This window comes from Cervus elaphus, chromosome 1 (assembly GCF_910594005.1).
Source record: "Cervus elaphus chromosome 1, mCerEla1.1, whole genome shotgun sequence".
Taxonomy (NCBI): Eukaryota; Metazoa; Chordata; class Mammalia; order Artiodactyla; family Cervidae; genus Cervus; species Cervus elaphus.
In genome coordinates this window covers 32,703,955-32,729,498 of record NC_057815.1, presented here as the reverse complement: position 1 = coordinate 32,729,498, position 25,544 = coordinate 32,703,955, and the positions used below count along the sequence as shown (strand labels likewise).

General features: G+C 39.2%; 1 protein-coding gene and 1 pseudogene across 1 annotated transcript in view; one reads left to right on the top strand and one right to left on the bottom strand.

Moving 5' to 3' along the window:
- DDX10 (DEAD-box helicase 10) overlaps positions 1-25,544 on the bottom strand; it is a 284,268-nt gene that overhangs the window by 127,226 nt on the left and 131,498 nt on the right. The window lies entirely within an intron of this gene.
- LOC122680735 lies at positions 490-14,218 on the top strand (annotated as a pseudogene).

The following is a 25,544-nucleotide window of genomic DNA, read 5'->3' as shown; positions in this document are numbered from 1 at the left end:
ATATCACATTTCTGTTGTCTCCTACAACTTCTGAAATTCGTCAAGAACTTACAGATATTATAAGCTACATACTAAAAATTCAGCAGTATCAAAAGGAAAGCTAATTTCTATCACATATCCATGCAGTTAACAAAGTTAAGGGAGACTGATTCCCTAAAGGAGGCAATAATGGTGGCAATAAACTAAATTCAAAGACTTGGGGCAACACTGACGACACTACTGTAAAAACGATGACACTAAGGTACACTCTCTCTTGGGGAAGCAGCTCTCTACTTCTCCACAATCTTGTACACACATACTCTACGATATTATACACAAAACACACACACTTCTACTCTCTAAGTTACAGAAAGAGAATTTCTATGATTTAAAGCCTTCACAAAGAGCTACAATAAGAGAACTAAGATATGTACTAAATTCAAACTGGACTCGGTAACTGATCAGTTAAGCCATGTTTGACAAGCATTTTAAGACATTTAAGAGGTGCTGATGTCAACCTCCCATACTGCCAAGACAAGGTAATCACTGCTACTGGTTATCCAAGGTTTTAACGTGTGCCATTTTTTAAACTGGCTAACATTAGTAAATCACAAGACATGCATGGGATATATCTTAACTAAGAGAGAAATAAACATCACCACCAAATCCAGTAACAGTCATATGCACAACTACATATACATCATGTTTCCAAGCTCTGCCTTCTACTGTTTACAAAGTTGGCTAAGAATAAAGTACCAAATGAAAGGTTAAAGGCCAGCCTACACGTATACATTTCAAAAAAGTGTGTCTGTATGATGTTCAATCATTTAAAACTGGATGTTCTTTAAAATACACCGTTTATTAAACAGTGATAAGTAAAAGCAGGGGAAGATGGCAGAGTAGAAGGATGTGTGCTCATCCTCTCATGCGAGAACTGCACAGTTACAACCTGCTGCTGAACAACCGTCAACAGGAGAGTGTTTGATCCCACCAAAAAAAGATACCCCACGTCCAAGGGCAAAAAAGAAGCCCCAGCAAGACAGTAGGAGGAGCAAAGTCACGTTTAGAATTAAACCCCATACCCACCAGAGACAACTGGAGGGCTCAAACAAACCTTCTGTGCACCAGGACCCAGAGACCCCACAGAGACTGAGCCACAACTGCATCTGAGTGTCTCCTGAGGCGGTACGGGTCGGCAGTGGCCTGCCGTGGGGCAGGGGCTCTGGGGGCAGCAGACCTGGGTATGGCATAAGCCCTCTTGAAGGAGGTCACAATTAACCCCACCATAGAGCCACCAGAACTTACACAGGACTGGGGAAACAGACTCTGGGAGGGCACAAACAGAACCTTGTGTGCACCAGGACCCAGGAGAGAGGAGCAGGGACCCCACAAGACTGACCCAGACTTGCCGTGAGTGTCCAGGAGTCTCCAGCAGAGGCGTGGGTCAGTGGTGGCCTGCTGCAGGGTGGGGGGCACTCAGGGCAGCACTGCATGCCTGGGACCTTTTAAAGGAGGTCCTAATTATCTTCATTACCTCTCCATAGTTTGGCCTCAGGTCAAACAACAAGGAGGGAACACAAGCTTAGTCACCAACAGAAAATTGTATTAAAGCTTTAATGAGCATACCCCACCCATCAGAACAAGACCCAGTTTCCCCCTTAGTCAGTCTCTCCCATCAGGAAGCTTCCATACGTTTCTTATCCTTATCCATCAGAGGGCCAACAGAACTACAATCACAGAAAATTAACCAAACTGATCACATGGATCACAGCCCTGCTAACACAATCAAACTATGAGCCATGCCATGTAGGGCCACCCAACATAGATGGGTCATGGTGGAGAATTCTGACAAAATGTGGTCCACTGGAGAATGGAATGGCAAACCACTTCAGTATTCTTGCCTTGAGAACCCCATAAACAGTATGAAAAGGCAAAAAGATGAGAAACTGAAAGATGAACTCCCCAGGTCAATTGGTGCCCAATAAGCTACTGGAGATCAGTGGAGAAATAACTTCAGAAAGAATGAAGAGATGGAGCCAAAGCAAAAACACCACCCAGTTGTGGATGGGACTGGTGATAAAAGCAAGGTCCAATGCTGTAAAGAGCAATATTGCATAGGAACCTGCAATGTTAGGTCCATGAATCAAGGTAAATTCAAAGTGGTCAAACAAGAGATGGCAAGAATAAACTACAACATTTTAGGAATCAGTGAACTAAACTGGATCAGAATGGGTGGATTTAACTCAGATGACCATTATATCTACTCCTGTGGGCAAGAATACCTTAGAAGAAATGGAGTAGCCATCATAGTTAACAAAAGAGTCTAAAATGCAGGACTTGGACACAATCTCAAAAACGAAAGAATGATCTCTGTTCATTTTTCCAAGGCAAACCATTCAATATTACAGTAACCCAAGTCTATGCACTGATGAGTAATGCTGAAGAAACTGAAGTAGAACGGTTCTATGAAGACCTACAAGACCTTCTAGAACTAACAATCAAAAAGATATCCTTTTCATTATAGGGGACTGGAATGGAAAAGTATGAAGTAAAGAGATACCTGGAATAGCAGGCAAATTTGGCCTTGGAGTACGGAATGAAGCAGGTCAAAGGCTAACAGAGTTTTGCCAAGAGAACGCACAGGTCATGGCAAACACCCTCTTCCAACAACACAAGAGAAGACTCTATACATGGACAACACCAGATGGTCAATACAGAAATCATACTGATGATATTCTTTGCAGCGAAAAATGGAGAAGCTCTATACAGTCAGCAAAAACAAGACCAGGAGCTGACTGTAGCTCAGATCATGAACTCTTTATTGCCAAATTCAGACTGAAATTGAAGAAAGTAGGGAAAATCACTAGACCATTCAGGTATGACCTAATTCAAATCACTTATGATTATACAGCAGATGTGTCAAATAGATTCAAGGGATTAGATTTGACAGACAGAGTGCCTGAAGAACTATGGATGCAGGTTCGTGACACTGTACAGGAGACAGGAATCAAGACCATCCCCAAGAAAAAGAAATGCAAAAAAGCAAAATGGTTGTCTGAGGAGGCCTTACAAATAGCTGTGAAAAGAAGAGAAATGAAAAGCAAAGGAGAAAAGGAAAGATATACCCATTTGAATGCAGAGTTCCAAAGACTAGCAAGGAGAGATAAAAGTCTTCCTCAGTGATCAGTGCAAAGAAATAGAGGATAACAATAGAATGGGAAAGACCAGAGATCTCTTCAAGAAAATTAGAGATACCAAGGGAACATTTCATGCAAAGATGGGCACAATTTAAGACAGAAATGGTACAGACCTAACAGAAGCAGAAGATATTAAGAGGGAGGTGGCAAGAATACATGAAAGAACAATACAAAAAAGATCTTCCCAACCCAGATAATCACGATGGTGTGATCACTCCCCTAGAGCCAGACATCTTGGAATGTGAAGTCAAGTGGGCCTTAGGAAGCCTCACTACGAACAAAGCAGGTGGAGGTGATGGAATTCCAGTTGGGCTATTTCAAATCCTAAAAGATGATGCTGTGAAAGTGCTTCACTCAATATGCCAGCAAATTTGGAAAACTCATCAGTGCCCACAGGACTGGAAAAAGTCAGTTTTCATTTCAGTCCCAAAGAAAGGCAATGCCAAAGAGTGCTCAAACTACCACACAATTGCACTCATCTCACGGGCTAGCAAAGTAATGCTCAAAATTTTTCAAGCCAGGCTTCAACAGTATGTGAACCATGAACTTCCAGATGTCCAAGCTGGATTTAGAAAAGGCAGAGGAACCAGAGATCAAATTGCCAACACTGGACCATCAAAAAAGCACAACAGTTCCAGAAAAACATCTACTTCTGCTTTATTGACTATGCCAAAGCCTTTGATTGTCTAGATCACAGCAAAGTATGGAAAATTCTGAAAGAGATGGGAATACCAGACCACCTGACCTGCCTCCTGAGAAATCTGTATGGAGGTCAAGAAGCAACAGTTAGAACTGGACATGGAACAGCAGACTGGTTCCAAATCGGGAAAGGAGTAAGTCAAGGCTGTATATTGTCACCCTGCTTATTTAACTTATATGCAGAGTACATGATGCAAAATGCCAGGCTGGATGAAACACAAACTGGAATCAAGATTACCGGGACAAATATCAATAACCTCAGATATGCAGATGACACCATCCTTATGGCAGAAAGTGAAGAAGAACTAAAGAGCCTCTTGATGAAAGTGAAAGAGGAGAGTGAAAAAGTTGGCTTAAAGCTCAACATTCAGATAACTAAGATCATGGGATCTGATTCCATCACTTTATGGCAAATAGATGGGGAAACAGTGGAAACAGTGACAGACTTTATTTTTGCAGGCTCCAAAATCACTGCAGATGGTGACTGCAGCCAGGAGATTAAAAGACACTTGCTTCTGAAAGAAAAGCTATGACCAACCTAGACAGCAAATTAAAAAGCAGCGACATTATTTTGCCGACAAAAGTCCATATAGCCAAAGCTATGGTTTTTTCAGTAGTCATGTACGGATGTGAGAGTTGGATTATAAGGAAAGCTGAGTGCTGAAGAATTGATGCTTTTGAGCTGTGGTGTTGGAGAAGACTCTTGAGTGTCCCTTGGACTGCAAGGATATCCACCCAGTCCATCCTAAATGAAATCAGTCCTGAATATTCATTGGACGAACTGATATTGAAGCTGAAACTGCAATACTTTGGCCACCTGATGAGAAGAACTGACTCATTTGAAAAGACACTGATGCTGGGCAAGACTGAAGACGGGAGGAGAAGGGGACGACAGAGGATGAGATGGTTGGATGGCATCACTGACTCAATGGTCATGAGTTTGACTAAGCTCCAGGAGTTTTTGATGGATAGGGAGGCCTGGCATGCTGTAGTCCATGAGGCTGCAGAGTCAGACACAACTGAGTGACAGAACTGAACTGATGCAAAACATAATATTGATTTTAAAACACTGGCATTATTAAATACAGAACCAGAAAGGACCAACAGGCCAAAATCACCTAGAGAAAAAACACATCATACACATGTATCTGTAGAAGTTAAGAGGATTTCAAGATCATATAACCAATGCCAGCAAAGTTAGGGCTGGCATTCTAAATCCTGTGGTGGGGGACGGGGTAGGCAAAAAAGATAAAGGGGAATAACAAGTACAAATGTCCAGCTATGAAATATACGTCACAGAGGAGAGAATCATAATTTTCCTGAACATTTTCAAAAACTCCATAAAACAGAAATCAAAAGTTGGGCAACAACAAATGGTTTTCTTTAAAACACAAGGAATCATTCAAGGAATGTATTATAAAAGTGTCTTTCTTAGCAGGACCATATATGCAACTAAATCTGATGTCTAATTTTTAAAAAATCTCTCAAAAGCCTAACAACTAGAGAAGTTTTCTGTCCTTCATTACTCTATTACTTTGTCCTTTTTGTCCTGGCAAATTGCATGCTGAGTATGCAGTGATCAATATAATTTCAATCTGCCCTTTTTAACTTAAACACTTTAAAAAGTCTGACACAACTGAAAGGTTTTGACAGATTCTTCCCCATTTATTTGTTTTTCTCTTAGAATGAGTACCTGCTATTTCATTAGTAAATCTGTAACACTAAAATGTAGCATTCTGAATTGACTAGTTCAAAATTGGGAAAGGAGTATGACAAAGCCGTCTCTTTTCACCCTGCTTACCTAACTCATCTGCAGAGTATATCATGCAAAATGCCAGGAAGGATGAATCACAAACTGGAATCAAGACTGCAAGGAGAAATATTAGCAACACCAGATATGCAAAAGATACCACTCTAATGGCAGAAGTGAACAGGAACAAAAGAGCCTCTTGATGAGGGTGAAAGAGGAAAGTGAAAAACTTGGCTTCAATTCAACATTCAAAAAACTAAGATCATGGCATCTGGTCTTGTCATTTCATGAAAAATAGAAGGGAAAAAAGTGGAAGCAGTGACAGATTTTATTTTCATGGGATCCAAGAAAATACTGCAGATAGTGACTGCAACCATGAAATTAAAAGATGCTTTCTCCTTGGAAGGAAAGTTATGATAAAACTACACAGCATATTAAAAAGCAGACATCACTTTGCTGATATAGGTCCATATAGTCAAAGCTATGTCTTTTCCAATAGTCATGTACAGATGTAAGAGTTGGATCATAAAGAAGGTTGAGTGCCAAAGCATTGATGCTTTTGAATTGTGGTGCTGGAGAAGATTCTTGAGAGTCCCTTGGAATGCAGAGACCCAAACCAGTCAATCCTAAGGAATATCAACCCTGAATAGTCATTGAAAGAACTATTTCTAAAGCTGAAGTTCCAATACTTTGGCCACCAAAGAAAGAATGAAGGCAAAAGGAGACGGGGTGGCAGAGGATGAGACAGTCAGACAGCATCACCAACTCAGTGGACACGAGTTTGCGCAAACTCCGGGAGGCGGTGAAGGATAGGGATGCCTGGCGCGCTGCCCTCCACGGAGTCACAGAGAGCCGGACTTAATGACTGAAGAATAACACTAAGATGCAACATTCTGAATTAAAAGTTACTAAAAACTGCTATAAACTACAATTCCCCAAGTGGTAAAACAAAATTTTTGCTAAGCTCCAAACTCCTGATGTTCCACAGCCAAGCAACATTTTAAATTTTTTTACATCACTCTTCTTACTGTTCCAGTCACAGCCCATGCAGGAGTTAGCAATATCCTTGATCCACAGCAAAGGAAATCATGAACAAAATGAAAAGACAACCTACGGGCTGGCAGAAACTATTTGCAAACAATGCATCTGCCAAGGGCTTAATTTCTAAAATACACAGCTCATACAACTCAACAACAAAATAACAACCCAGTCAAAAAAAGAAGACAGATGACACAGACATTTCTCCAAAGAAAATATATAGATGGCTAAGAGGCACATGAGAAAATGCTCAACACTATTAGAGAAGAGCAAATCAAAACTACACTGCGGTATCAACTCACACTGGTCAGCACAACCATCATGAAAAAGTCTACACACAATAAATGCTAGAGAGGATGTGGAGAAAAGGGAACCCTTCTCATTGTCTGTGCAGTCACTATGGAACACAGTATGAAGGCTCCTTAAAAAAAACTAAAACTAGTCATCGTATCATCCAAAAATCTCACTCCTGGGCATACATTCAGAGAAAACATAACTTGAAAAGATACAAGCACTGCAGTGTTCACTGCAGCGCTATTTACAACAGTCAAGACGTGAAAGTTATCTAAATGTCCATCGACAGATGAAGTGATAAAGAACATGTGGTATACATACATACATATACAGACACACACACACACACACAAATGGAGCTGCCCAGTGTGGTCAGTGGTAAAGAATCCACCTGCCAATGCAGGAGACACAAGACACAGGTTCAATCAGGAAGACTCCCTGGAGTAGGAAATGGCAACCCATTCCAGTATTCTTGACTGTAAAATTCCATGGACGGAGGAGCCTGGCAGGCTACAGTTCATGGGATCACAGAGTTGGTCACGACTGAGCAACTGAACACACACCCTCACACACCCACACACAACGGAATATTACCCAGACACAGAAAGGAATGAAATAATGCCATTTGCAGCAATATGGATAGACCCAGAGATTATCACAGTAAGTCAAGTACTGTTAGTCGCTCAGTCGTGTCCGACTCTTCGCGATCCCATGGACTGTAGCCCGTCAGGTTCCTCTGTCTATAGGATTTTCCAGGCAAGAATACTGGAGTGGGTTGCCTTTTTTTCCTCAAGTCAAATAAGTCAAAGACAAATATATGATACCACTTATATGTGAAATCTTAAAAAAATGATATAAATGAACTTACCTAAAAAACAGAATGAGACTCATAAACAGAAAACAAATTTACGTTACCAAAGGGGAAGCAGGCAGATAAATTAGGAATTTGGGATTAGCAGATGCAAACTACTATATACATATATATATATACACACACATACATATGTGTGTATATATATATATACACACACACATACATATGTATATATATATATATATATACACACACATACATATGTATATATATATATATATATACACACACACACACACACACACACACACATAATATCTAAACAAGGTCCTACTGTATAGCACAGGGAACTATATTCAATATCTCTAATAAACCATAATGAAAAAGAATATGAAAAAGAACATATATATACACACACATATATATATACATATATTCTCACACACACACACACACACACTCTTTCCAGGTGGTGCTAGTGGTAAAGAACCTGACTGCCAATGCAGGAGACTTCAGAGACACGGGTTTGATCCCTGGGTCAGGAAGATCCCATGGAGGAGGGCATGGCAACCCACTCCAGTATTCCTGCCTGGAGAATCCCGTGGACAGAGGAGTCTGGCGGGCTACAGCCCATAGGGTCACACAGATTCAGACACAAGTGAAGCAACTTGGCATGTCTCACACACACACACGTATAACTGAATCACCTTGCTGTACACCAGAAACTATCACATCGTACGTTAATTGTACTTCAGTGAAAAAATGCTTGAAATTCTCCCCCAAAAGGAAAGTTAAATTAAGATTCAACACTGGAAAGGCTCAGGAGAGGGGAGCGGGGCTGCGGCCCTCGGGCCCTCCCCCAGCCCTGCAGAGTGTGGGCTGCCCTGAGAGGGGCAGCATGGCCACGGACATTTTGGTGGGTTAGTGAGGGAACGAGGGGAAAAGCATGAGGCTGTCTCCTTCCAGTCTCTGAGCATGCCTGCTTGCCTGCCAGGGCTTTCAAGAATCTAGAGGCAGCCTTGCAAGCTGAGTTTAAACTGGCCAAAGACAACTTCTGACCTGCATAACGTAACAGAACACGTCAGAAAACACTGGCCAGTAGAAGTGTGGAGGAGGGAAGTATGGTATGCTGCAATCCATGGGGTCACCAAGAATTGAACACAGCTTAGGAACTTAACTGAACTGAAAGGAGTATCATGGTAAAGAAATACAAGGTTTACAAGTAAAAGTAACTGAAAAAGGAACGAATTTTAGATGCACAGAGACTAGAGTTCTTCACCAAAAATCAACAGCTGAGAGAGCAACAGTCATTCATGAAACCACTAAAATTTTAGAAGATTAATTAAGAGCAGGATTATGTGATTGCTGTGCACTAACTGAAGAACATATGAGGAAGAAACAGCAAAGTCTGAAAATTTTTGGCAGCAGAATCTTAAATTTATCATAGAGCTTATGAATGAAAAGAATACAGGAAAAAATAAAAAGTTTTCTGAACAGCTGCAGCAGAAAATTGAGAATGATTAACCACATCAAGCAACTGACTGTGAATCTGAGGAAGATGCTATTCTAGATTCACCAATAACAACCTTTTCATTTGCTAGCGCTAACTGGCTATGAAGAAAGGAAAACCTCCATGTCTGATACACAGAACAAACAAACAAACCTTCAAGTCTGATAAACAAACTAACCTGGAGCACTAGGGTGTGCACATGAATTGAGAAAAATACCAGTCTTCAACTCAACCACAACATAAACTTAATGAAAGTGAAATTATACTAGTGGACACTTGTGATTAGAGTCAAGCTCCAATGGCTAAAACACATGGAAAAAGCAGTTATCCTCCTGATAATATAGCTACAGTTGCTGCTGAAACACCCAGACTTTGTGTTCAAGAAGAATCTGAACCTCAAGGCCCTAGGAGCCCTCTTGGTGATGAACTCTACCACTATCTGAAAGGAGATCACAAAAAAAGGAATACAGGTTTGTCCCCTTCTCTTTTAGAGACCAGGAAAACAACCCACCTGAAAACAGGCCTTTCAGTAATACTTCTACTTCTAGATCAGAGAAACCTAGATCAAAATCTGAAGATGGTACCTTTTTCAAAAGTCCTCACCTTGGGGCTGAAGTGAACAAGATCATTAACCAGTCATCTTCTAATAAGCAGTTACTTGCCACTGGGAGGCAGAATCAAAAGGAAGAAAATTGAGGAAGAAAAGTGAAGATGAAGTTAAGCACCCCCAAGCCTCTTTTCATAAAGAAAAAGAGTTTTCTCTTCCATTGGACAGTCATTCTTTCATGAATGGAGACTATGTGATGGATGGATAAACCTCTGGATCTGTCTGATCCATTTTCAGCTATTCAGTGTCAAGAGAAAAGCCAGGAAAGTCAGAACTCTAAAATCAGATTTAGGCAAGTGACTCTCCAGTGGCCATGTATGGATGTGAGAGTTGGACTATAAAGAAAGCTGAGCACTGAAGAATTGATGCTTTTGACCTGTGGTGTTGGAGAAGACTCTTGAGCGTCCCTTGGACTGCAAGGAGATCCAACCAGTCCATCCTAAAGGAGATCAGTCCTGGGTGTTCATTGGAAGGACTGATTGTGAAGCTGAAACTCCAATACTTTGGCCACCTGATGCCAAGAGCTGACTCACTGGAAAAAACCCTGATGCTGGGAAAGATTGAGGGCAGGAGGAGCAGGGGACAACAGAGATGGTTGGATGGCATCACCGACTCGAAAGACAGGGGTTTGAACAAGCTCCGGGAGTTGGTGACAGACAGGGAAGGCTGGTGTGCTGCAGTCCATGGGGTCGCAGTCAGACACAACTGAGCAACTGAACTGAAGTGACTCTCCATGAGGCCCTGAAGCCCATTCTGAAATGGCTCTTCCTCAAGACGTAAGGCCTTGAGTGTGAGCTGCAAGTCAATCAAAGATTCCCCAGAAGAGCCCTGTTTACAGGAGTACCTTTTCCAGTCCTTGAGTAATCTCCAGATAATGAAACACTGTTACAAATAAAGGAAGAAAATTCTGTATTTAAACTCCCTCTACCCCTTCCACATAGAAGTTTAGAGATAATCTTTCTGATGTGAAGGGTGCTGATTCTCATGAGTCTATAATGATAAAAACCAGGTCAATCCATGGAGTATGTAAACTTGCATCAGTTCTTCAGTTAAGTCCACAGAGAATTGCTAAAGCAAAATCCCCACAAAAAAACCAAGATATATCCTTGAAAATATTCAGTGGACTATAGATCCAGGAGCAGACGTTTCTCAGTATAAAATGGTATTACTGTAGTAGATACAAAGGATGGCAGCCAGTCAAGATTAGCAGGAGGAAAAGCAGTGGACATGGACTGTACACTGGTTAGTGAAACTATGCTTGTAAAACTGAAGAAGCAAGAGGACAAGGGAGAAAAAAGTCCAAATGGAGAAAGAAAAATGAATGATAGTTTGGAAGATGACATGAATCCTGTTTGGCGGAGAGCTTCCCCCGGGTGGCAGATAAAGAGAAGGAACTGTCTATTATTACAAAAAAAACCAACCACTCCTAGTAAAAAACAAGATAAAGTCAGACAAAAAGCATTTTTGGAGCCATATTTTAAAGGTGATGAAAAACACTGACTTACAAAATTTTCCTCATATTGAGGCAGTTTGGAAAAAGGAAGAGAGAAGAAAATTGTTTGGACACACATGTAAGAAATGTGAAATTTTTATGCAGATTTTCCAGCAGAATAAAGATGAACGAAGTTGGTTTCCTGCTCAAGACACCAATTTCGCCATATTCCACCCAACACACGAGAGAATTTCAGGAAAACTGGTTTTCCTTCCATTCAGACTTGTATGGAAAGACCTTGATCCCTGTCCTCATCCAGAAAGACGGCAGCCTTACAATGTAAGATTTCTCCCTAAAGGCAAAGAGCAGCAAAAACAGAAGAGAGGACAAGTATTTTAGTTATTTAGAGTTAAAAGTTGGTATTACACAGACTTTTTGATCTTCTGTAAATTGATTTATAAGTCATTTTTCTATTGAATGTGTTTAAATGGCATTTATCCATCACATAGATGGCTATTTAAAAATGTAGATAAGTTTATGCTGTATTTTCTTGCTTTTGCATCCTTAAAATAATAAAGTGTTTTTATGTTGCATTCTACAGTTAACAGCTGTTTACTACTTTATTTGGTAATGAAAGTGGAAGTCACTCAGTCATGTTCCACTCTTTCTGACAGTCCATGGAATTCTCCAGGCCAGAATACTGGAGCTTCTCCAGGCGATCTTCCCAACCTAGGGATCAAACTCACGTCTCCTGCATTGCAGGCGAATTCTCTACCAGCTGCGCCACAAGGGAAGCCCACCAATACTGGAGTGCGTAGCCTATCCCTTCTCCAGCAGGTCTTCCCGACCCAGGAATCAAAGCAAGGTCTCCTGCACTGCAGGTGGATTCTTTACCAACTGAGCTATAAGGGAAGCCCTCATTTGGTAATACCAAATTACAGTTTTGAAAATAAAAAAGTTTCAACATTTGCTATCTTTTGAGACATTTTCTCATTTTCTTCCTCAGTCTTCTGGTGATTATGCTTCATGGTTTTGTTATACTCTACTTCTATTTTTAAGAAATTCTTCCACCTCTAGGGACTTCTTGGCTGTCCACTGGTTAGGAATCTGCCTTCTAAGGCAGGGAACACAGATCTGATCCCTGGTTGGGGGACTAAGATCCCATATGCCATGGAGCAAACTAAGCCTGCATGCCACAACTAGGTCTACAGAAGCCTGTGCCACAAGGAGAGATCTTGTCACAACCAAGACCCAATGTAGCCAAACAAATAAATAAATATTTTTTAAAAGTTCTTCTACGTCTATTTTACTCCTCTTTAGACACCATGCCAAACTCCCTGAGGATATGGACTTCATCTTACTAGCGATTTAAGTCTTAAAGTAAGTGCCTAAGAACCAATAATTTGTGAAGCTGAGCTGAGACTAGCCAAATTGAGACCAATTTTTGTGGAGAGCAACATTCATTCAAAGAGGCTGAAAGGCATTCTTCTGTTACCTAGTCCAACATCAACATAAACAGCATAATATTTCACACTTGATTCTTTCTCATTGAGAAAGTGGATTCATTGACCCTGGTTATGATGCAAGGAGAACTTGTCTGTAAATGTAGTCAGGAGTCACTCTGGGTGCCTCATCAGTGAGGTGGCATCACTACTTCACCCCCTTCTCCCAGCAGGAGAGACAAAATGAGAGCTTCTTCCCTTAGCAAGGCAAACCCAACTTCCCCTGGGCCTCAGGTCTCCACATGCTGGACAGATGAACTTTTAGATAGATGACTATAGGCATCCACTATATTCTGTCTGATTGTCTGTGTGACAATTCATGGATAAGGTTGATCTACCACTTGTTCTCTATAAGACAGAATAATATATAGGACAGGAGACCTGCCTACGCTTTATATTGAGCACACTGTCAAAGCTCCGGCATCCCTCTGTGCAGAATAACAAAATGACAGGAAACCAATGCCTTACCTTCTCCTTGCTGATTTCAGCTCTTCCCCGTAAGATGTACCCTGTTCCCAAAAAAGCCTATTTCTTAACCCATGCCATGATACTGTGAAATTTGTCTTAAGTTCCAATACATGACAAGTGCCAACACAGATGGGCTTACCAGTAAATCGGAAGGTCACTAAACCTTTCTTTGAGAAGTTTATAGAACAGTAGCTAATTAGAGATGCCATATGCCAGATGCCATGCTAGATATTTTACATTTCATCTACTTCTCACAACTTTCATTTTGAGGTATATCCCGCATCTTACAGGAATTAAATTAAACAAAATGAATTAAATTAAACAAGTATCCTGCTAAAAGAGACAGAGTCAGGTTCTAAACACAGACCCATCAAACTCAAATTTTATAATCTCAAACACTGAAGTTTATGCTCCTCTCAGAACTCCACAATGTCACTAATGTAAAAACTTTTGGAACATTGTTTGTGGGAAACTTTAGTTTACTTTCCTAATGCTGGGGCCTATAATCTCTCTGAGACTGAAACAGTTTCTACTTGAGCAAATCCTGTGATAGAGAATTCACTAAATAAAGAATACATGTGTTGCAATGGGACACCTATTGCTATCTTTTCTGTGCATATTTAAAAGAACAAATTACATTAATATTGGTTGGTGCAAAGGTGATTGCAGTTTCAGACTGTGAAATTTAAATCATTATAACTAGGCTCAAATACATCTTTATTCAACAAAATATAACCTGTTAAACACATTTTTGCCAATGAGAAATAAGTTTGTTTATTTCTGTAACATAAAAACCCATGCTTCAGGATTCGGCAAATGCTTGGAAAGCATTTTCTGCCTCCTGCTGATTGTGGAAGAGTTTTCCCTGAAAAAGGTTGTCAAGATGTTTGAAGAGGTTGGCAAGAGGTCAGGTGAATGTGGAGGATGAAGCAAATCTTCGTAGCCCTATTCATTCAACTTTTGAAGTGTTGGTTGTGCGACATGCAGTCGGGCACGGTGGAGAAGAATTCGGTCCTTTCTGTTGACCAATGCTGGCTGCAAGCACTGCAGTTTTTGGTGCATCTCACTGATTTCCTGAGCATACTCTCAGATGTAATGGTTTCCTGGGGATTCAGAAAGCTGTAGTGGATCAGACTGGCAGCATACCAGCAAACAGTGACCATGACCTTTATTTGGTGCAAGTTTGGCTTTAGAAAGTGCTGTGGAGCTTCTCTTTGGTCCAACCACTGTGCTGGCTGTTGCTGGTTGTCTTATAAAATCCACTTTTTGTCACACATCACAATCTGATCCAGAAATGGTTCGCTGTTGTTGCATAGAATAAGAGAAGACAACATTCCAAAACAACGTTGTTTTTTTTTCATTTGTTGTCAGCTCATGAGGCACCCACTTATCAAGCTTTTTCACCTTTCCAGTTTGCTTCAAGTGGAGAACGACCATAGGATGGCTGACACTGAGTTCTTCAGCAACTTCTCATGTAGCTGTAAGAGGATCAGCTTCAAAGATCCTCTCAACTGGTCTTTGTCAACTTCTGATGGCCAGCCACTGTGCTTCTCATCTTCAAGGCTGTCTTCTTTGCAAATCTTCTTAAACCACCACTGCACTGTACATTCACTAGGAGTCCCTGGGCCAAATGTGTTGTTGACACTGAGTTGTCTCTGCTGCTTTATGACCCATTTTGAACTCAAATAAGAAAACTGCTCAAATTTTTGTCTAACATCATTTCCCTAGTCTAAAATAAATATAAACTAAACAGCAAGTAATGTCATTAGCAAAAAAACATAAAGTGAGAAGTGCACATTAAAATGATGTATAACAGTACCACATTAAGAATGTATTCCATTATCAAACAGCAAAGTTGAACAATGCAAAATTGCAATTACTTTTGCACCAATCTAATAGAAACCAAGAAACTTACTCTCCACTAAAAATTTAATGCTTCTTTCAAATCACATAAGCAATTAATATTAGTCAAAATCCCAACCTAAATGCTTTTTCCAAGTTACAGTGTTACCCTTGAATATCTCTATGAAAAAAAATCTGAATTTTCTTATGTCACTTTAGGAAAAAGAAATAGTAATCTTGTATGGAGAGAGGTGAAATAAAATTGGGTGGGGGGTGTGGAGTTAATAAAAATTACGTGACATGATTCAGGGAAGACTAGGAACAAAAGAGACAGCACCTCCAGAGCAAAACAGGCAAGCAGAAGCACAGCCGTGCAGACTAAAGACAGTTACAGTAACAAAGGAAGACAATCTGAAAACAAAGCCACAACTGTGGAAGAAAAAGGAGAAAGGAAAAGCTGTTAAGAAAACAAATCCCTCTCACGATTAGTGATGTGTTACAAAAACACTGCACCATACTGCCAAAGCATTTTCCCCCCTAATAGAAACCTAACCAAACCATCAACTCTAAATAGGGAAAACATACTGACAGGATGCATAATAACTGTGTTCCATCTCCCAAATTATTTTCTTCCTTATGCCAAAAAAATGCCTGAGTGTAAGAACAGAAGTGGTTAAGTTCAAAAGAAACAAATATTAGTGAAACACGAAATGAATCTTTAGGACTCAGTGCGCCTATTTCCAAGTTAGTATGCTATCACTGACCAAGACTACTTAAAAGATATCCTAAACTGGCTCTTCTCCAAAAACTTGAGTTATTTACACCATACAATAATTTGAAGGATTTGGATGAATCATTAATAACTCAACAATGATCCTAGTAAAAGATTTAACTAAAACTAATTTCAAACGTATTTAATTTCAATTTAATCAAGTAAACAGGTTGAACTGATGTGAATTTTCTCTAGTAAATGCAATTAACTCTCTACTCATGTAGTAAGATTTCTGGACTTAACGTATTATGAAACTCACTAATAATTTGCCTCATTAATTCTGAATCTAAGATGCTAGACATCAAAACTTCCTAATAAAGACCACAAACTATCACAGAGCAATTAGATCAAAATAATACTATTATCAGTTATTTATATGAGCACCTACAGTACGGCTCTTTCAGCTAAAGGCATAGCATCTGCATAATTTTTAACTTACTTTGGAATGAACTAACCATTTTAAGAATGGAAAATTGTAATTCACTGGTTTGTCAGAAAACAGCTGCTATACCTTGACAATCTAAGTAAGCTCCACCTTACTCAGAGAAGTATGCATGCATGGGGTGGGGGTGGGGGGGCGCACAGAGGGAAGGCGCAAATGTGAATGCATATGAGTATCTTATAGGTTTCTAGAGAGTCGCCTTCCCTGAACTTACCCTGGCATCATCTCTCCAATTTATTTAAGATAGGTATTGAAAACTGCCATATAAAATGTATTATAATACTTTTATGTACTGTGGGACAATTGTTGAATTGCAAGGAAATGCTGTGTTTCTTTAGAGAAGAAGATTCTCTCTGTATAAAGTGTTCTCTTTTCAATTTTGGCAGTTAAGACCTCAGAGTCAAATTCCTGATCCATAATAAGAACCATGTGAAACCTTGCATGACCTGTATGTTAAATTTCCCACTAGTCACTTCTATTCTATCTATACTTTGCCTGATGTTTTCTACGTTGTTACATTCAGAAGTATTTTTTAAGCTACTTTAAATTTGTGGGATTAGGAGGGACAACTAATCCCTCCGAATAACTAATATAATTATTAATATAATTAAAGATCTTCACGACCCAGATAATCACAATGGTGTGATCACTCACCTAGAGCCAGACATCCTGGAATGTGAAGTCAAGTGGGCCTTAGGAAGCATCACTACGAACAAAGCTAGTGGAGGTGATGGAATTCCAATTGAGCTATTTCAAATCTTAAAAGATGACGCTGTGAAAACACTGCACTCAATATGTCAGCAAATTTGGAAAACTCAGCAATGGCCACAGGACTGGAAAAGGTCACTTTTCATTTCAGTCCCAAAGAAAGGCAATGCCAAAGAATGCTCAAACTACCACACAATTGCACTCATCTCACATGTGTGCAAAGTAATGCTCAAAATTCTCCAAGCCAGGCTTCAACAGTACGTGAACTGTGAAATTCCAAATGTTCAAGCTGGTTTTAGAAAAGGCAGAGGAACCAGAGATCAAATTGCCAACATCCGCTGGATCATCGAAAAAGCCAAAGCCTTTGACTTTATGGATCACAATAAACTGTGGAAAATTCTGAAAGAGATGGGAATACCAGACCACCTTACCTGCCTCTTGAGAAATCTGTATGCAGGTCATGAAGCAACAGTTAGAATTAGACATGGAACAACAGACTGATTCCAAATAGGGAAAGGAATACATCAAGGCTGTATATTGTTATCCTACTTATTTAATTTATAAGCAGAGTACATCATGAGAAACGCTGGGCTGGATGAAACACAAGCTGGAATCAAGACTGCCAGGAGAAATATCAATAACCTCAGATATGCAGATGACACCACCCTTATGGCATAAAGTGAAGAAGAACTAAAGAGACTCTTGATGGAAGTGAAAGAGGAATGTGAAAAAGTTGGCTTAAAGCTCAACATTCAGAAAACTAAGATCATAGCACCTGGTCCCATCACTTCATGGCAAACAGATGGGGGAACAATGGAAACAGTGGCAGATTTTATTTTTTGGGGCTCCAAAATCACTGCAGATGGTGATTGCAGCCATGAAATTAAAAGATGCTTACCCCTTGGAAGGAAAGTTATGACCAACCTAGACAGCATATTAGAAAGAAGAGACATTACTTTGTCAACAAAGGTCTGTCTAGTCAAGGCTCTGGTTTGTCCAGCAGTTATGTATGGATGTAAGAGTTGGACTATAAAAAAAGCTGAGCACCAAAGAACTGATGCTTTTGAACTGTGGTGTTGGACAAGACTCTTGAGAGTCCCCTGGACTGCAAGGAGATCCAACCAGTCCATCCTAAAGGAGATCAGTCCTGAATGTTCACTGGAAGGACTGATGTTGAAGCTGAAACTCCCATACTTTGGCCACCTGATGTGAAGAGCTGACTCATTTGAAAATACCCTGATGCTGGGAAAGATTGAAGGCAGGAGGAGAAGGGGACGAAGAGGATGAGATGGCTGGATGGCATCACCAACTCAATGGACATGAGTTTGGGCAAAGTCCGGGAGTTGGTGATGGACAGGGAGGCCTGGTGTGCTGTGATTCATGGGTTCGCAGAGTTGGACACAGCTGAGTGACTGAACTGAATATTAATATATTTCACAACAAGAGAAAACTGAAACTATAAAAAGTCAAGACTAAATTCAGGAAACAGAACATAATACAGTCAGGATTCACAGATCTGACATCTTAGTTTGCTAGTAATGTGGTTTTCTCTATACATGCCAAGCTACTTCCAATCCTGGAGTTGTTGAACATTTTACCAACTCAGGCATTTTGAAAATGTTTCTAATCAACCTCAAAAAAGCACACATCTCAAGCTTTAAGGAGAGGAGAAAGACAACACAACAGAAGGGAAACCAGTTAACAAAATAGTGAATGTGTCCTTTTCATCTTCATTGGCTAGGCACGTAAGGAGATGTAAAGATAAACTTTTTGTTTTATTCAAATATTGTCAGAAAATTATGGTCTAGTGAAACATTTGCTTCACAAAAACTGAAACAATCACACTATGGCATTCAAAGAATGCCTTCTGACATTCCAAAGTACAGAATCTAACAACCACGGGGTCTCTTCCACAAAGCGAAGCTGCACTGCCACTATCCTCTAGAGGCTGAAAAAGAACCACATGTGGTTCTACCAATTCAAATGATTAACTTTTCTGTTCTTGATGAACACAGCATATACTTAATAACATGACATTAAATAATCATGAGTATCTATTTCCCAAGTGGCACTAGTGGTAAAGAACCTGCCTGCCAATGCAGGAGACATAGAGACGTGGGTTCAGTTCCTTCCCCCTGGGTGGGGAAGATCCCCTGGAAGAGGGCGTGACAACCCACTCGTGTTCTTGACTGGAGAATCCCATGGACAGAGGAACCCAGCGGCTAAGGTCCATGAGGCTGCAAAGAGTCAGACACAACTACAGTGACTTAGCACACACCTATTTCCATCTCTACATACAGGGATGCAAAAAGAATGGAGGGAAATTAGCTTACCACCTGGATGAGAAATCAATTCACAGAGTAAACATTTAAAGGATAAATATAATAATGTACAGAGAACATAATCAACTAAGAAAATGGGAATAGATAACACAAAAATTTTAAATACTACAAAAGCAATATTATATTCAAACAAAATTAGGCAAAAGCATCATCTCACATATAACTTTTCATGTAACTGTCAATTAATAAGAATTCAACATCTTATAAATCTGACACTAGAGATTCCAGAAATCTATACCAATAGGTTCTCATTGCTGTTTTTAGTCGCTAATCATGTCCAGCTCTTTTACAACCCCATGGACTATAGCCTCCCAGACTCCTCTGTTCATGGGATTTCCCAGGCAAGCATACTGGAGTGGGCTGCTATTTCCTTCTCCAGGGAATTTTCTTGATCCAGGGATCAAACTCGCATCTCCTATACTGCAGGCAGATTCTTTATCACTGATCCACCCTGGAAGCCCTCACTAGGAACACTTAACTCTATTTAGGCAGACAAAGCATCCACAAAGAACAAGAAAATTGCTAATGTGTGATACAGAGTCAACTAGAAAATTGGGCAGCAAATATTAAGGTACTCAAGAAAGAAAGCAAATACAAAAATAAATTAGAAAAGAGAATGAACAATGTAGACCACAGTTGTGCTGAAAAAAATAAATCTAAATCACTTTAAGTCAGTATAATCCTCAGCATCTGTATCTATTTATATTCACTAAAATTTATTGACCATCTGTGCTATATCAGGCATGGTGCCGAGTCCTAGAAGACAGGCTCTGTTCTCTAGATGCCCAGCCTAAATAGAAAAGCTAACAAAACATAATATATAATGTACAAAAAAATAATTATAATGTGACAAATGTTCCAAAGGGGTGTAAAATTTGTGCAAGAGCAATAGAAGGGAACAAATTCAGACTAGACGGTATTTAGTGGCTGCTGCTAAGTCGCTTCAGTCGTGTCCAACTCTATGCGACCCCACAGACAGCAGACCACCAGGCTCCTCTGTCCCTGGGATTCTCCAGGCAAGAACACTGGAGTGGGTTGCCATTTCCTTCTCCAATGTATTTAGTGGCCGGGGGGGGGGGGGGGGGGGTGGCGGGTGGCTCTGAAAAGAAAAATTAATTCCTAATGCCCTAAAGCATCTATTGAAGGTAATAAATTAACTTTGTCCATATACATCTAGAATGATAATTTTCATACACCATCTTTATTTTTTTTTCATACACTATCTTTAAAAAACTGAGAAACAGTCACTTAAATCATTGAGTTCTGAGGTTTAGATAAGAAACTCTGACAGACAGAGGCTTCCATCAAATACACAGATTTCACCAGATACAGAGAAACAAGAATAGGGTATTCCAAGCAGGGAGAATCTTATTTGCTAGGCTAAGGAAAGTGTAGGCCATACGTGGAGAATTCTAAGTCATTTTGCGGAGATGAAGGCAGGGATGAAAGTGAGTAGGGAGGGAACTGGAGTCTGGCAAGAAACAGGACGTGAAACACTTTTGAATCATACTGCAAAGCACTTAGTAGCTAACAGTGGCTTAGAATTCACATATAGGAAAAGACAAGGGCATGCTCTGGAAGTATAAAGTGATCAGATTTGTCCCAAAAAATTTCTTAGGATAGTTCTTGTTCAAGGAGGCCAAGAACTAACCCTTTCAGGAGACTATCATATTTATTACACAATAAGTAGGGGTGAAAAAGCTCTGTCCAAATCGAAGGCTGAACTTTTCAGAATGTTTTATTATATATTATATAACAAGTAAAGTAAGCTTTGTCACCCGCATGCCTATCTATGACTAAGAGAACTCCAAAGAAATAACTTATTTTTCAGGTCATCTGGGTTATCATGAGTCTAAAAAGACATTTACATTAGTTTTTTGTTTTTTTTTTTTTTAAACTGGAGAATTAGTTTTACAATGTTGTGCTGGTTTCAGCTGTATGACAATGTGATTCAACCATAGTATACATGTGTCCCCTCCTCTTGAAGCGGCCTCCCACCCATTCCCATCCCACCCCTCCAGGTCATCACAAAGCACCAGGCTAAGCTCCCTGCGTTATATGAGAACTTCCCACTATCTATTTTACACATGGTAATGTATATATTTCAATGCTATTCTCTTAATCCGTCCTACCCTCTCCTTCCCCCACTGTGTCCACAAGTCCATTCTCTGTGTCTGCATCTCTATTTCTGCCCTACAAATAGGATCCTCAGTTTTAACAGCTCTTCAGTGAAAAGAATAAAAACAAAAAACATATGTTCAAAGACTGAAAAGAAAAGGCAATTCCTAAAATAGTAGATACATTATTGAACTGTATACCTATTAAAGTGAAGATAATGAAGGACAGGGAAGCCTGGTGGACACAACTTAGTGACTAAATACACACACACATGCTTATTAATTAGAAGTAAACATGCTCTGAGATGAGCTTTACTTAAATAAAAACAAAACAAACAAACAAAAAAATTGAAAACCCAGGCACTACTAATACCTAGAAGAAACTCAGTAAACGGGAAACAAGATTGTATGGAAGGGTAAAATTTCTCCATTACCCTCTCCCAGCTGGGCCTAAGAAGAATGATACAAGACACAGTAAGAGGAGAAAAACACACAAATTTTATTTAGTAATTTGTGTTGTGTGTATCTTTCTGAAAGCCTTCACAAGGAAAATAAAGACCTAAAGTAGTTAAGGCCAAAAGCGTATGTATGGGGTTGGACAAACAGGAGTAAACTGCAAAAACAAGACAAAGGATTTGGGCCAGAACAGTTAATTGTGGAAAAGTGAGTAGGAAGGTGAGGGTGAGTAACAAGGTCTGTTCACACAGATTACCACTCTCTAACAGTAAGAATGGTTTCCTTTCAACTGGTTATCAGGATGGCACCTTTGACATAAGCGTTTACCTCTTGCTCTCAAGAAGAAAAAGAAAGGTCAGAATGGCTTTCTTGGATCTGCTGTTTACATGCCCTTGACTCAGAATAATCCTTACACCCCCGTGGCATGTTTTGGGATGGCATATTCTGCCCTCCTATACAAGTAGGGCAAGCAAAGTTGAAAGTTTCAAAAGCCCCAGAATCTTCCCCCTACCACCCTACCTTCTAACTATATTAATTCTTCTCACATATTTAATATTCTAACATTGTCAATCCTCTTCCCATAAAAAAAAAACCCTGGTCTTAAAAAGAGACCTGATATTTAGCCTTAAAAAGGAAGGAAACTGATACACGCTTCAACATGGATGAATCATAAAAACATTATGCTAAGTGAAATATGCTAGTCTCAAAAAGACAAATACTGTGATGTTACTATTTAATAAATAGAATTTCAGTTCTGCAAGATGAAAAGGTTCTGGAGACTGGGTTGTACAACAATGTGAATGTACTTAACAATACTAAATAGTATACTTAAAAATAATTGAGGGGAGACATTTCATGTGTTTTAAATATTACTAACATATTTTTTAAAATATGACAGAAATTGTCAATAACTGAGGATGAGTCCACGTTCCAGGATGGTGAAACTAAAAAAAGCATTTATTAGGGATGAAGAGTTTAGAATATTTTATTCTGTAAAAGTTTGGGGAGCAACAGAGTGATACAACTACAATGTTTTTAGCAAGATTAATGACAACAATATATTAAAGAAATCAGATGGAAGGAAGAGGTGCAAGGAGAGAGTCAAGAAAAACTTTATAAAAATTGAGAGAAATAGTAGTTTTGGGGATTAGTTCAAGGATGAAGGAGTTAAGATTTCTAGTATGGGTGTAAGAGGAATATAGCATGAGTCTGCTTCCTTGGGATCATTCTTAAGGAGTGGCTGAGCAAGCAGATAAAGGGACAGGAAACTGCACAAGATGCAGAATGAGTCCCCTCCTAATGGTTCTTCAGCCTCCAGACCATTTATCAAAAATCAAAGAGTTGCTTTACTTATTTATACCTTTCTTCATCTAAAAGTATCTGAAAAGGTCAGTAAATAACCACTACTGTTACTCACTGTTGGCCAAGCACAATGGTCCAGAGTTGGAGTTGCAGTGATAATGACACAACTCTCCTTACAAATCACATAATGGATGAAACTCTGAAAGACTTTATAAACAAAATTGTGATAACTCCAGTCACATGGTAAAGGTACTAAGTAAGCCCATATTTACTAGGTAGAGTTCCATTTCCTAGAGTGGCTCTTTTTGTAATGAGTGAAAGTCACTCAGTCGTGTCTGACTCTTTACGATCCCATGTACTACACAGTCCTTGGAATTCTCCAGGCCAGAATACTGGAGTGGGTAGCCTTTCCCTTCTCCAGGGGATCTTCCCAACCCAGGGATCGAACCTAAGTCTCCCACACTGCAGGTGGATTCTTTACTAGCTGAGCACCATTTATTCTGTTAAATCCTAGTATGGATTCCTTTGCATTCGTCTCCATCTCAGCATGGGAAAAAAACTTGAAGTGGGGTTAAAAGCAATCTCTAAATCAGACAAATAAACTTAAAGAGTCCTTCTCTTTTTATATACCAAAAGAAAATGAGACTAGAATTATCTAAAGCATATTAACAAGCATGTAAATTATGATGAAATATAAATACTCAAACCACATTATAGAGGAAATTTTATATTTAAAAAAGGTTAAATTTGCCATCCAAATAATGACAACTCTCTCTACGCCTTTTTGTTTTAACTTACTATTGAATTCTATATACATTAGTTGCCAGAAAACTAAATCAACTTTCACCAACTTCTAAGGTCTTTATCCACTATTACAAGTTCAATTTAAATCAAAATTCTGTGGAAATGACAAAAATTAATAACAATAGTCGTTTCAGAAAGCATATTCAGCTGGGAGGTGAAGCAGTGAAACACCAGGACACATTAGACTAGAACAGAAGGGATCTGCACTATAAAGGTTATGAGGGACAAGGACAGTCCTGCTATCACAAAACAAAAAATATAAAAACAATGTCTTTATCGAAAATCAATGAAAGCAAAATTCTTTGAAAGGTTAATAAAACTGACTAGGAAAAAAGAGAGTAGACAGAATTCACATAGTCAAGAATGAAAGAGAAAACCACTACAGATCACACAGACAGTAAAAGGTCAGCAAGAAAACATTACTAAAAATTCTGTATCAATAAATTCAGCAAATTAAATAGAATGGTGAAATTTCATAACCCGAATAGCCATAGATTTATTAGAGAAAAAGAATTTGTAGTTTAAAAACCTACCCACAAAGAAAGTTCACAGGTCCATGTGGCTTCACTGGTGAGTTAGACCAAACGAAAAAGCTACACAAAGTCATGCAAAATACTAAAGAAGAAACATGCTGCAAATCATTCTGTAGTCAAGCATTAACCTAATCCCCTAATTAGACAAAGGCATTACAACAAAAAAAAAGGTACAGACTCATGAGTCTCATTAACCCAGAAGTAAAAATCCTGAAGAGAATGTTTTCAAATTGAACAAAGGAATACATAAAAAGAATCATGGTCAAGAGAGTCTATTCTAGGAATGCAAAGCTGTTTTAACATTCAAAAATCAATACTAGTTTACCGTATTAACAGACTAATATACCCGGCCCATGCCTCCACCAAAGGAACCAAATGACTGTCTTAAAGTGTCTTAATGAAAGCAAAAAAGGCATTTGACAAAATTCAATACCCACTCATAATAAAAATGGGGAATAAAAGGAAGAGTACTTCAACCTGATAAAGAATATCCACAAAAATCCTAGAGACAACACCTTACTTAATGCTGAGATACTGGATGTTTTATCTCTGAGATCAGAAAGAATGCTGTCATCACTTTTAGTCAACACTATACTAGAGTTCCTAGTGAATGCAACAGGGCAAGAAAAAGAAATAAAAGGCATACAGATTTATAAAAAAGAAGAAAATTTACCCTTATTCAAAGAATGCATGATTTTCAATGTAAAAGTTCCTATGAAATCTACAAGAAGTTATTAAAAGTAGCAAGTGAGTTAGCAAGGTCACAGGCTATGAGGTCAATATACAAAAAGTATGTTTTGTTTACATATGAAAGCAATACATAGTGGAAACAGAAATTTTTTAGAATAACCATTGTAATAGAACCAAAGAAAAGTTTAGGGATGTGGTTACAGCATACCAGGAATTAGCCTGAGCTGTTTTGCTAAAGTGAAAATG